We start from the raw sequence: 14,001 nt of genomic DNA, 5'->3' as shown, positions 1-14,001 counted from the left end.
AGTGGTAGGTAAAACAGAATAATGAACAGAATAATTAGGGCCTAAAACTAAATTAGGGTTTGATTCCTTTCAAAGCCGTACTTCTCGCCCACACTAGCACAAATAGAGAGTAAGCTGCTATCTACTTTTACCTCTGCCTACCTTTGGGGTTCCACTGGACCCTGTACACACTATACCTCATTTTGGTTTAGTATATACAGAGCCAGCTTCCTAAATGTTTGCACCGGAAGTGAAAGGTCACCCGGTTGGGGTTGAAGCAGACGCTTGCCCAGAGTGGAAGTTAATGAGGCTGCTGGAAGTGAAAGGTCACCAGGTTGGGGCTCCAAGCAGATGCTTGCTCTTAGTGGAACTGAATGACAGCAGGCACTGAATATAAGGCCCAGTGCTTCTGGCTAAGGTACGGAGGTCACAGGCTTGCTGAATAGATAAAGAAATAGGTGTACAAGGATTGATTGTAAGTTTAAAACGGCCTAATAAACTGCGGTCTCAATTCTGCCATAATGTGAAATTGGTGTGGTCTGAGTTTCTGGGATCTGGGTGGGGCGATCAGGTGGGGGTTCCTCCGCTATGCCCCTTGGTTCTGCCCCCTACTCCCTGAAGGGAGGCGGGATGTGGCTGGACTGGGGGCCCTAGTGGAGGCCAATCCCTGGGAGCCAACACGGGAAAGGACTGGGCAGATTTAAGGGGAGCGAAGGCAGGGATGTTACTGGCAGCAGATTAGGACACTGGGTTTAGCCCAGCCATACAGTTAAGCATGGGGATTTGGCCTGGGGTGGGACTGTATTTAACCACAGGCGTGTGACATGGGAGCCTCTTTCTCCTGGGCATTTTACAGAGGAGACCCACCCACCCTCTGAAAAACGAAAAAGTTGAGAGCGGGGCACATTACGGGACATCAGTTGCAGAGGAGACTTACAGGCGGGCCTGTTGATAGCAGAGGAGAGCAATCTTACATCAAAATAGCATTTGCCAAAGGGGAACATGCCACAAACAGCTGAGAGATGGGACCCGAGGGGAAGGGACTGGCAGGGTACCGCAATGGTCTTGGAGGTTGAACAGGAAGAAAAGAGTCAAGGGCAGTGCCTATGGCCTGGAAGAAGTTGGGAGGTGTAATGGCGCTGGAAGTGAAAGGTCACCCGGTCGGGTTGAAAGCAGATGCCTACCCAGAAAAGGAAAGCTGCGGTGGTACTGGAAGTGAAAGGTCACTGGTCAGGTATAAAGCAGACTCTAACCTGGAATGAAAGGTATGGTTGCACCGAAAGTGAAAGGTCACCCAGTCAGTTGGAAGCAGGCGCTTATCCGGAATGGAGTGGGCGGTTGCACCAGAAGTGACAGGTCATCCGGTCAGTTTGGAAACAGACACTGACCCAGAACGAAAGGTGTGGTTGCACCAGAAGTGGAAGGTCACCATGTTGGGGTTAAAAGCAGACTCTTGCCCCGAGTGGATGTGAATAACGGCACCAGAAGGCAAAGGTCACCCGGTTGGAGCTGGAAACAGATACCTGACCAGAGTGGAAGTCAATGGCGGCAGGCACTGAATGTAGGGCACAGTTCTTCTGGCTATGGTACGGAGGTCACAGGCTTGCTGAATAAATAAAGTAATGGGTGTTGAAGGATCCCTTGGAAGTTGAAAACTGCCTAATAAACTGAGGCCTCAATTCTGCCACAACTTGAAATTGGTGTGGTCTGAGTTTGTGGGATCTGGGGGGGGGGGGCGACCAAATGTGGGGTGCCTCTGCTAAAATGCAGGCTTGTGAAATCCTTTCTCCAAAATTTCCAAGCTGTGTCTGTCACCCAAGATGCAAGCTAAACAGGGCTGCACTGCGTGAGAGGCACAGTTCATTTTAAAATGGCCACCATAACGTCAAGAGGCGTGATGACGTGCGTCTGCGTGGCCTGGAAAACAAACCAGCACCTGGTTCCCTCGTCATAGCATCAATGGAAACGCGTTTCACAGTGCACACGTTCAGACAAATGAACTTGCACTGAGGCTCATGTTTGATGGGGCGCACAAGGCCGCAGCCTTCGAGACAACTGCTTCTATTTCTAAAGCTGGCACTTGTTGAATTAGCCTTGCGCAAAGCTCACAAGCCACCACAGCAAGTTACCACAATACACCAAGCTACCCTTCGAGTGGCTCTCCAAGACTTCTGCCCACAGCGCCGTTAGGTACAATGCTCACATGTCAATGGCAGCGACCAGGGTCACGGCATGGGCTCCTCTGGTGGAAAGACCAGGATCCAGCAGTAATTCATTTGAAGTCTAGTCATTAATCCGAGGAGCCCCCTGGAGTAAGACCCTTCACATGTGCCGACTTTGGAACTGGGGAACCAGGTTTGAGGTTTGGCGTCGGCTCAACATCCTGTGATTCTGGGCGAATCACTTAATCTCCAAGTGCCTACCAAACAAGGCCAGCCCTAAGCATGGGCAGTGTAGGCCGGGCCTCACACTCAGCCCCCCAGCATGGGGCCCGCACCAGTTTAACACACCACCAGTCCTCTTGTACTCAGGCCGATTCAACTGAAAGAAACGCTCTTTGCAACTGGGCCCAAGAGAGGGGGAGGGAGGGGGCCCTCCCTGGGCCTCTTAGGGGTGTCCCGGTTGCAAGGAGGTGCCTTTTGTAGGTTTGTCCTGCAATTAGACCTCCTGCCTGGTGGCTGCCCATTCGGAGACTGCAGGAGGCCCATTGTCAGCACTTTAGCGTCCCATGGGTTTACCTCTTAGCCCCCAAGCAATTATTGCACCTTCAGCCCGAAATGGGCTGTAAAAGAGGTGCTTGCAGGATGCTGAGAGGGGGAGCTGTGGCCTAGGAAGAGTCTGCCCAAAGAAGCTTCCCGAGCCCAGAAGGTGTCACTTATGGAAATTAGAGGGGACTCGCACATTACCTTTCGGCCCAGGGCCCCAAAAATCCTAAGACCAGGCCTGATACCAAATACATTCATGTTTCCTTGTGTAATGTAACTGCTGTTCATGTAAAGCGCTTCGATACCGTCGGGACGAGTATGCGCAATATCAAACTACAAAAAAACTTTGTTTGATTATATATTTAACATTCCAACTCAGAGTGTATATATGGTGCACAGACATAATATCGACTCCAAAATATCGACTGGAAAGAATATCGAGTTTTAAATATCGTTTGGAGAAAATATCGACTAGACAGAATATCGACAGTCAAAATATCGTTTTTAAGGTAAGTGAAGTAATATCGACTGTAAATAATATAGACAGTGAAAATATCCAAGTATATAATCTAGATAGTAAAAAATATAGTTTTTTAAATAATATTTAATTATTTATAGTGTTTTTATGTTATAATATATGTGAAAAGTGTCATTTTTTTTAATAATTATTTTTAATTAATAATTTTTTAAAATTATTGTGTAATTTTATTCTGTAGCGGGTTGTGGGTTTATAGGGGAATAGGGTGGGAAGTAATTTAATTATAATAAATTAAATATGTAAATTTATTAATTGGTAGTAATAATTAATTAATTGGTAATTAAATAATATATGTTAATTATTTTCAATTTAATTGGTAATTAATTTAATTTAATTGATTAATTGCTAATTATGTAAATTAAAATAATGTATTTTCTGTAGCGGGTTGTGGGTTTATAGGGGAATAGGGTGGGAAGTAATTTAATTATAATAAATTAAATATGTAAATTTATTAATTGGTAGTAATAATTAATTAATTGGTAATTAAATAATATATGTTAATTATTTACAATTTAATTGGTAATTAATTTAATTTAATTGATTAATTGCTAATTATGTTAAATTAAAGGGGTATTTTTAGGGTTCAGGGTCAGTTTTCAGTTTTTGGGCAAAGGGGTATTTTTAGGGTTCAGGGTCAGTTTTCAGTTTTTGGGTAAAGGGGTATTTTTAGGGTTCAGGGTCAGTTTTCAGTTTTTGGGCAAAGGGGGATTTTTAGGGTTCAGGGTCAGTTTTCAGTTTTTGGGCAAAGGGGTATTTTTAGGGTTCAGGGTCAGGTTTCAGTTTTTGGGTAAAGGGGTTTTTTAGGGTTCAGGGTCAGTTTTCAGTTTTTGGGCAAAGGGGTATTTTTAGGGTTCAGGGTCAGTTTTCAGTTTTTGGGCAAAGGGGTATTTTTAGGGTTCAGGGTCAGTTTTCAGTTTTTGGGTAAAGGGGTATTTTTAGGGTTCAGGGTCAGTTTTCAGTTTTTGGGCAAAGGGGTATTTTTAGGGTTCAGGTTCAGTTTTCAGTTTTTGGGTAAAGGGGTATTTTTAGGGTTCAGGGTCAGTTTTCAGTTTTTGGGTAAAGGGGTATTTTTAGGGTTCAGGGTCAGTTTGGGGTTTTTGGGGTACATATACAATATTGCCTATTATTTAATTAAATTTTGTTACTATATATATATATGTTTTAAGAAATATGATGAAAAAAAAATATTTTTTTACTTTCATTAATTATTTAATTATTAAAAGTTATTTTAAGTATTGTTAATTATATTTTAGTAATTAATTTTTTATATTAATGTAATTAAACATTGTTTTTAGTAAAGTCGATATTTTTAACAACGATATTTTTGTAAACGATATTTTGTACTCGATATTTTTGTACTTACCTGTTTGTAGATAGAAACTCGATATTTTGTACTCGATATTTTCTCAACGATATTTTGGGTAGTCGATATTCTTTCAGTCGATATTCTTTCAGTGATCCTGTATATATATGTAACAACATGGATTATATGTCAGCAACAACTCTAAAATGAATGTTAGTGTGAGCTGGTTGAGACATACTAAAACCAACATGAAATTGTATTTATTTTAATTGTGACCAACTAACGTTAACTAAACATAGGGCTTTAAGTGCGCCGGGTCTCACCGGTGCCGAGCACCAACAGTTTTTTAAAGAGGGCTTCGAAACGGATCTCTATTGGGCTCTGTTTTTTGCCCAGTCACAAGCGCTCCCTTTTTTCCTGGACTGCAGTGACAGCAGGCACATCGATGTGCGCTGCTCACACTGCTCACTAGTGGAGAAGTTACGGCATGACCTCAGCAAAGGTGAGCGTTGTATGGGGAGGTAAATCCTTAAGAGAGTAATTTTCTCTCTGTATTTCCCTTCTCTTTTTGAAACTCAGGAGCAGCATTGTCGTGGTGTCACCAGGACGTTAAGTGGATGCTTTTTCAATATTCTATACAATCCATACCTGCTGCTTATTTATCTTAAGCAACTAACAACCATTGACAAAACCAATAGTCCTAATTTGTTGTAGATATGATATTTATTGTATCATATATCTGGATGCAATGACATAAATAGCAAAATACAAGTCGGGCGGCATTATCTGACGGAAGATCTTTTAGGTTAGAAAATTTCTATTCTCCATGACTATGGAAGTGCCTTCCCAGTGTGTTCTTGTGGTTTGAGTGTCTGCCATTTATTGCAGTATTACCCTTTTACCTGTGTTTGGTACTCTTTTGTAACATGCACACGTCACTTTTCTCTTGTAACACACTGTTTGCTACCGCTTACATTTTGTTTGCTTTCGATACTTGCACAAGTGCCACCATTGCCAACGTAACGTTTGTTCTTGTGTTTGGGTGTCCTCCATTTATTGCAGTATTATTCCTCTACTTATACTTTGTACGCTTTTGTAACCTGCACACAGAGCACTTTTTCCTCCTGTAATGCACCGTTTGCTACCTCTTGTATTTTGTTTGCTCATGATTGTCACTTTTGCCTCATGTAATGTAACGTTTGCTTTTATAATTTGTTCTCTTGTAATGTTCTCATTTATCAGTTCTGTTCCTATTGTGAAGCGCTCTGACACCTTCGGGTAAAGTCCGCGCTATATAAAAACGCATAAATAAATAAATAAACTCTGCTCAGCACAGATTTGTAGCTGGTGTTTTAAGCCACGCCCACGATGACTTTGGCAATGCCCCTTTCAGAGACCCGCCAGTTTTTTCATCCCACTTAAAGCCCTGACTAAACACATCAAGAATAAATATTTCCCAATTATCAAAAGCACTCCAACACTTGCTTCTGTTCATGCACTCCCATTTTCTTTAAAGGGCTGTCCTCTAAATGTCTTGATGGGCACGTTATTGTGCAGTGCTATTTGGAAAAGCCGGCCATGTCCCAGTGAATCTACTTAACAAACATTGTCTACAGCGCAAAATCCCTTGGTGTCATACTCGACAAAAAACTCAATCTAATCTCCCACATCAATTCCTTTGCACAGTCTGCTCGATACCAACTGCGCCTTCTTTGGGGAATTTGTCGCTTTTTCCCGGAGCAAGACCTTAAAACCCTGGTGCAATCACTGGTCCTCTCCCGACTGGACTACTGCAATTCTCTTCTTACTGGCCTCCCCAGATCACACCTGTCCCCCCTTAAATCTGTTCTCCATTCAGCAGCTCGTTTCATTTTTGGGGCCAATGAAGCGACCACATCACACCAATGCTATTCACTCTCTGCTGGCTTCCCATCGAGGCTAGAGCTATCTACAAGACTGCCTGTACCACCCACAAAGCCTTGCACTCCTCGTCTCATGCTACCTGACGAATAAACTGAAACTCTCCAGAGGCTCTAGACCATCACGTAATGCGGAAAATGTACTGCTTGAACCTCCCACTTTCAAGAAGGAAAGATCAATGGCCCAATCCTTTTCAGGCAACGCAGGGAGAATCTGGAACTCACTTCCGCCTCAGCTCCGGACCACCACCTCCTCCCAGGCCTTCAAAACGGACCTCAAAGTTCTCCTCCTCCAAAGACACTTCCAAATTTAACTCATGCCCTCTCTATTATCTGATGGAAGACCCTGCAATATAGGAAATTCTATTCTCCATGACTATGGAAGTGCCTTCCCAGTTTGTTCTTGTGGTTGGAGTATCATAACAATCCGAGGAGGGGGGGGGGGGGGGCATAGGGAAAATTTTTTTAAAGACCTCTCCTGGTTCAAATCCCTAAATACCACATATAATCAACACAAAAAACACAGAGTGTCTGTAAACCAACTATCTGGCTGGCTACCCTTAACTTCAATGAGTGAGTTAGTGCCCGAGTCACCTTGGACTGCCTAAAAGAGGGAAGACACTCATGTGTGGGAACAAAATAAACACAATACTGGTCGACAAGATCCAAACCACCAATTAGTGGATTACCATCAAACGGACTTAGTGATCAGTCATATCATCTGGTTCTCCAGCATATGAACTGGTTGGTCCCTTGATCATCGAGACCGATTACCAATCAATGGATAGTGGAGCTGGATCTGGTCCCCAAGCACTTATGGACTACCAAATGGAGGCTAATCATTGATGGCTGAGATAGTGATAAAGTGGTAAACAAGCAGTGCAACAAGAAAAACAAGAAAAAGTGGTGAATTTAAAATAGGATGATGTGTCCTAAAGACTGCTATTTTAATTGAAATAAGGGCACATCCCCTAATTAAAACCAGAACAGTGCAAACGACAGTAAGACCAAATATCTGTCGGGAAAAGGGTTGGAGTGCCTGCTGTTTTTTGCAGTATTATCCTTGTACCTGTGTTTGGTACTCTTTTGTAACATGCACACGCCACTTTTCTCTGGTAACACACTGTTTGCTACCTCTCACATTGTTGACGTTTGTGTTGCCCCCTCCACAGACTACAGGACACCTGGATAAGGTTCAGGTAACTTTATTTTAATTACTTCGGGAGAGCGCCAGGAGACACGTCTGGTTTGTGTCCTTTTCCGCGCTCCGATGCCGCTCACAAAATGGCGGCCGCGGTCAGCGTCATTACGCTGCAGCGTAATGACTAGACCGCTACACTACATATCTCCTCCCTTTTATTCTTTACACAGAAAAGCAATGTTTCAAAGTCTGTCAACCCTCCGGCTGTCCATCACCTCTCATATCATACTCTCTGTACCTTGCTGGTCTTACCACCAGCCTCCCCACCCGGGTGCGCCTCACCGGTGTAGACTGCCGACCACCTGGACTCTCTTCTCCGGCTGATGTTACCCTCTTTCCGACTTCCCGGGGGGTTTCTCTGCTCATCACTGGGCTGGGGCTGTTCTGGTGTTCCACACTTCAGGGTCATTCTCTCCTTCCAGCTCTACTTCATTTCCTCTCATTTTTGTGACATCTTCTTCCTCTGGAGATGGTGGACTGACCTCCTGTTGATTCAGGCTTCCTTGATGGTGCGATTCTTCTCTGGCCCACTGCAGTATCTTATTGCATTTCGCCATCCTGTCTTGGGACCATGTTTTTCCATTACTCAGGAACGCGGCCCTGTTATACACCTCCTTCACTTGTAAAGGCTCGCTAAACTTGCTGTCTCCTTTTCTTTTCAATTGGGCCAATTTGACTCTGACCCTTTCCCCTCTTTCCAACTTTGTTTCCTTCGCGTTCCTCCTCTTGTTGTAATGTTGCGTGTATATCTTCTGGGCCCTTTCCAAATTACGATGGACCACTGCCGGGGACCATTCACTCATGACCGTGCGTTCCTTCCATGCTACGTTGTCTTTCGTGAACGGGTCACGTCCTCTCAATATTTGGAAGGGACTGTATCCTGTGCATGTCGGGGTGATCCTGTAGGCCCATAGGGTACTTTTCACTTCTTTTTCCCTTTCCTTCCCCGCTCCTATCACGGCTTGAATGGAACCCATGACTACACGATTGAACCGTTCGGCCAGTACATTGCCACCCGGGTGATATATGGAGGTGTACTTTATCTTAATGCCATTCCTTGCCATATATTTGTTCCACTTCTCTGAAATAAACTGAGGGCCATTATCACTCAAGATGGAACGAGGGATGCATTCCCTGATGAAAGTAGCTGTGAGGAACTTTAGCACTCTCTCTGTGTCCATATCTTCCTGAATATCTATTTCTGGCCATTTCGAATACCTATCAATGAGCACCACTACGTACTTTTGTACTCCATGAGCATCCAGCACGGGACCCAGAATATCAATGGACAGCTCCTCCCACGGGTTTGCCAGGGTGTCAAATATTCCCAACTATGGGCGCATCAACGTTTGTGATTTGTCCGCTCCTTGGCATTGTTCACACTCTCGGACAAATCTTCCAATCATACTATCCATGGCTGGCCACCAGTACATCACTTTCGCTCTCAATTTTGTTTTTACGATGCCAAAGTGTCCTTCATGCAGAACGGCCATTAACCGCAGTGTTAGGGAACCGGGGGGGACCACTTTTTCCCTTCGGAATAAGAAAATACCTGGGTCCCCAATGGACAACTCTTCCCTTACTTCATAGAACTTCTTCTGCTCCTGTTTCATGTGTCTTTTCTCGGGTCATCCCCGGAGTATGCATTGTTTCACTCCTTCTATGTCATGGTCTTCCTCGTACGCTTTCACCCACTCCTGTTCACTTATTACTTTTTCATGGTCCTCCATGAATGCAACACTGTACTCTTCATCTTCTGCCTGTGATGGGGCCTCTTCCATGGCGGATGCTCGACTGAGGTAGTCTGCTACTTTGTTCCTCGCTCCCGGAATGTACTCCACGTCATACCTGTAATCCAACAGCTTCAAAGTCATTTTGGCTATTCGCGGGGTGGCATTCCCATGCCCGCTTGATTTGAGTACTTTGATCAGGGGTTTGTGGTTTGTCTTGAGTCTGAATCTGGTCCCCCAGATGAATTGCTGGAACTTGCCCATGGCCCATACAGCTGCCAACATTTCCTTTTCAATTACGCTGAATTTCTGTTCAGTGGTCGAAAGTGCCCTGGACGCGAAGCTGGTGGTGACCATCTCCCCGTTCCCCCTTTTCTGCATGAGGACGGCTCCCAGACCCCGCTCGCTGGCGTCCGTTATCAATACGGACTCTTCCTGTTGGTCAAATCCCTACAAGGGGATGGCCTTGCTGATGTCTTCTTAGATTCTCCGGAACGCTTCTTAAACCTCCTCCGTCCATACATATGACGTCTTGTCTCGAATGAGTTGTCACAGATGGTGGGTCTTGGTTGCGAAGTGTTGTACAAATTTACTATAGTACTCAGCCATCCCGAGGAATGATCTCACATCCTCCTTACTCTTCGGTGGTGGCGCCTCACAAATGGCTCTGACATTTGCTTGCTTGGGCGTGATACCTTGATTGCTGATTTCATGACCCCGGTAGGTAACCGGCGTCATTCCAAACCGGCACTTCTCCAATTCTGCCGTGAGGCCATGCCGTTCTAGGATCCGCAACACTTCTCTCAGCTTCTTGTCATTATCTGTTTGGTCTTTGCCCATCACCAGGATATCATCCTGAAAGTACTGTACTCCCTCCAGGTTCTTGAACAACCTGTGCATCAATTTTTGGAACACCGCTGCCGCAGATGCCAGCCCGAAGGGCATCTTGCGGAATTGGTAGCATCCGAATTGTGTTATGAACGATGTGAGTTTCCGACTGGTGTGGTGCAAGGCTATCTGATGGTACGTTGAGGTAAGGTCGATTGTGGAAAACCACCGTATCCCTTTGGTCCTTGTCAGCATCTCACCTATCCTGTGCAGAGGGAATTTTTCCACTACAGTGTTCTTGTTTAGTTCCCTCAAGTCCACACATAAACGGACCTTGCCGTTGGGCTTCCTTACCACCACTAGGGGTGCCAACCATTCCGCGCAATTTTTCGGCTCTATGATTCCATTTTCCTCAAGCCTTTGCAACTCCTGCTGTACTGTATCCCTGATGGCCATAGGTATATTTCTCACTTTGTGGGATACCGGTTTTGCATCGCTCTTGAGGTCGATCCAGTGTGTGAATTTGGTCAGTTTTCCTACTTTGCCACCAAAGACTATGGGGAATTCCTCCTTCAAATTTGTGACTTTATGTTGTGATTCAGTACCGCTCATCAAGACTTGAGTGGCACCTCCTGGATCCAACTGTATGCCCAGGTCACCTTGGTCCATCCATCCTAGCACCGAGGGACCCTTCTCCGCAACATACAGCTTGCACTCCGCACTGCGCTCCTTGAACTCGAACTTTAATCTTCGAACTCCAACCATGGGGATGGGTTCCCCAGTGTAGGTAACAGGCCGGATATCCGGAGGTTCCAACAGTGGCCCTATTTTGCCTTTGAAACTTTCATCCCACACGGACCTTTGTATTATGGTGTACGGGGACCCTGAATCTGCCACCATCTTGATTGATACTCCCCCTATCACCAAGTCGCACTGCGGTTTCTTGGAGCGGTTGCAATCAATGCCTAGGATGTACTCTTCGATACACAGCACACTGTTTTCATCTTCCTCTTCTTCCTCTTCTTCTACTCTTGACTCCTGGGCAATGTACTTGACCGTCGGCCTCTGCTTTTTTCAGTGACATACCTTCTCATAATGTCCCACTATTCCACAGAACATGCATTTGGCACCGAAAGCGGGGCAGCGTTTGTCATATGCAGCATGGGAACAGCTGCCGCATCGACAGCACTCCTTCCTGTTCTCTTTGGATTGACTTCTACCCGGATCCGCCCGGGGTACACATCTGGTCTGTAATTTCCCTTCTGCCGGCGCCGCCTTGCCCCTCTCGGGTGGTTCTTTGTCTGTGATCCTGTTTTCCATTGACCTAGCAGTGGCGTCCCTTTTTGCCGCTTCCACACACCTTTTCGACAATTCCGCCTTCTTTACCATAGCGATGACTTCCTTTAGGGTGGCATCTCCGTTCGCCCACAATTTGTCTTGGACAGCCGCATTGGTCGTGTGCATCACTATCTGGTCTTTGACGAACTCATCATGCATAGCGCCAAACTTCCATGTGATCGCTAACTTCTTCAAAGCTGCGACGTACTCGTCGATGGACTCTCCGACCCCTTGTTTCCTTTGCTGGAAATTGTATCTATCTGTGGATGTGCATACCGCTGGTCTGTAGTGACTATTCAAATCCTCTATAGCATGACGGAATACATCATCGTCATCCGCTTTTCGTGGTGTTGTAACTAGGTTCTGGAATAGCCGTATGCCTTCCGGGCCCAAGTTGTGGAGCAATATCCTCCTTCTTCTCTTGCTCGGGTATTCCTCCCCGCTCTTGTCTTCCAACGCCTCCAGGTAAGTCATAAAATATTCTCTCCAGTCTTCCCACTTCATCACGGGGTCCCCCGGCTTGGGAAGGAACGGGATCGGCGTTGCAAGCGATGACGCTTGGGCACACATATTCGCCTGTCTCTCTGGCTGCTCTTCCTGTCCCCTGGGGCTGCCCGGTGCACCCGACCCACTCGGTTGTGCGCGGTCCTGCTGAGGACTGGACGTGTCCACTACACTCTGCAACACGTGTTCCGCCAGGGCCCTCCTGTACGTGGTTCTGTGGCGCTAGGTATGGAATTTGCTGCCTGGGGTAGGTCACCTCCCGATATTCCCCACTGCGCCTGGGCCCCCGTACTCACATGGGCACTGTTCTCTTCTATCCTTGCCACCTTACGCAGGCTGCTCCAGGGTGCTCTTTTGTGGAGGCTTCTGACCTTGCCTCTCCAATCCGGCCGTGTCTGCTTTGCTGTACCTTGCTCGGCCAGGGTTGGTGCCTCAGCTTATTGTGCTGTACCCTGCCGCGCTCTCCATGTGTTCTATCCAGTTGTCTCCTAAGTCCTGGGGCGCTGGGTCCGGCCCTTGGGGCTTGTATGGCTCTTGCCTTTGCCTGTGCTTGTTTTTGCGATCCGTTTTACTTTAGTATTTTCGGCCGATGCCGGCCTCGTCGCCACTGTGAGGTTTGTGTTGCCCCTCCACAGACTACAGGACACCTGGATAAGGTTCAGGTAACTTTATTTTAATTACTTCGGGAGAGCGCTGTGAGACACGTCTGGTTTGTGCCCTTTTCCGCGCTCCGATGCCATTCACAAAATGGCGTCCGCGGTCCGCGTTTATTACGCTGCAGCGTAATGACTAGACCGCTACATGTGGCATACCTACATCATTGGTTAGTGTTCTATATTACATCATTGTTAGGTGTTCTATGAGGCTGCACTGTCTTGTTGTATTCTAGAATATAGATAGTTCAGTTAGCTGCTGGACTTGCTTGTATGTTGACCTGTCCTTGTACCTGCTTGGAATAAATACTTCAATCAAACCTATCTGGAGTAGTGGTTACTACACTACACTACAACATTTTGTGTGCTTTCAATACTTGCACACGTGCCACCATTACCTTTGTAATGTTTGTTCCAGTCCTGCCAAGCGTCACGCAACAGGTGTGACGCTCACGCATTTCAGTGCGGTGATCCGCATCACCGCACTGAAATGCATTGTCACGCATTTTCGACCTGTGCCAGGCGCGCCAGCGGCGCTCCTGTGCCCAGGCTCTCTCTGTGTCCTGAGAGAGGTGCTGCCAGCCGCCCGAGTGCCTAAACAGTTAACTGACTCTGCTGCAGTTATCAGCTCTGAGCGCGGCGCGTTACAATGTATCTGAGTCTCTGCCTGCTGTCCGATTGAGGCTCCTGTTGCCCTGGAAACATTTGCGCAATTCATGGTGCGGGTGGCGCCAGCGTGGCTACTCAGACTCTGTCCTCACATTCAGTGTGCAGGCGGGCCGGGCTGCTCTGAGTCGGATACTCAGCTGTCAATCACCGCGTGGGCACCAGGGGGCCGGGATTAATCCGGATGTGCCCTCAAGTCCGGAGGAAGTAGGGGGTTAAGTGCTGCAGAAGTGGCGGGGGATTACGAGTGCAGGCTGGGCTTCACAAGACGCTGTCTCTCTGAGCGCCATGATGGCCGTGCGCCCCGCTTACACTGCAGCTCGCACCTTGACCATCTGACATCCTGCTGGCGCTCAGCGGGGAGTTTATTGTTCAGGAACATAGGCGCCAAGGCGGCCGGCCGTAAATGATTATGGGGCAGGCAGCGCTGTTGCTCGATGGCCCGGCCACACTGCTGTGTAGGCCATTATAATCAAGGCCGCAGCATTCTTCACTTAAAATATCCGAGCCGGCCGAAGAGAGAATTGTGCAGTGACGGGTACGGAGAGCGCCATGACTGACCGTCACTGTCAGGTCCAGGGGCGTAGGAGACACTAAAATTCTGGGGGGGACAAGGACAACCTTGTGGACTTTCAAG

Source organism: Lissotriton helveticus, chromosome 2_1, assembly GCF_964261635.1.
Source record: "Lissotriton helveticus chromosome 2_1, aLisHel1.1, whole genome shotgun sequence".
Classification (NCBI taxonomy): Eukaryota; Metazoa; Chordata; class Amphibia; order Caudata; family Salamandridae; genus Lissotriton; species Lissotriton helveticus.
The sequence above is the reverse complement of the archived record's forward strand: the minus strand, read 5'-3'. Positions refer to the sequence as shown.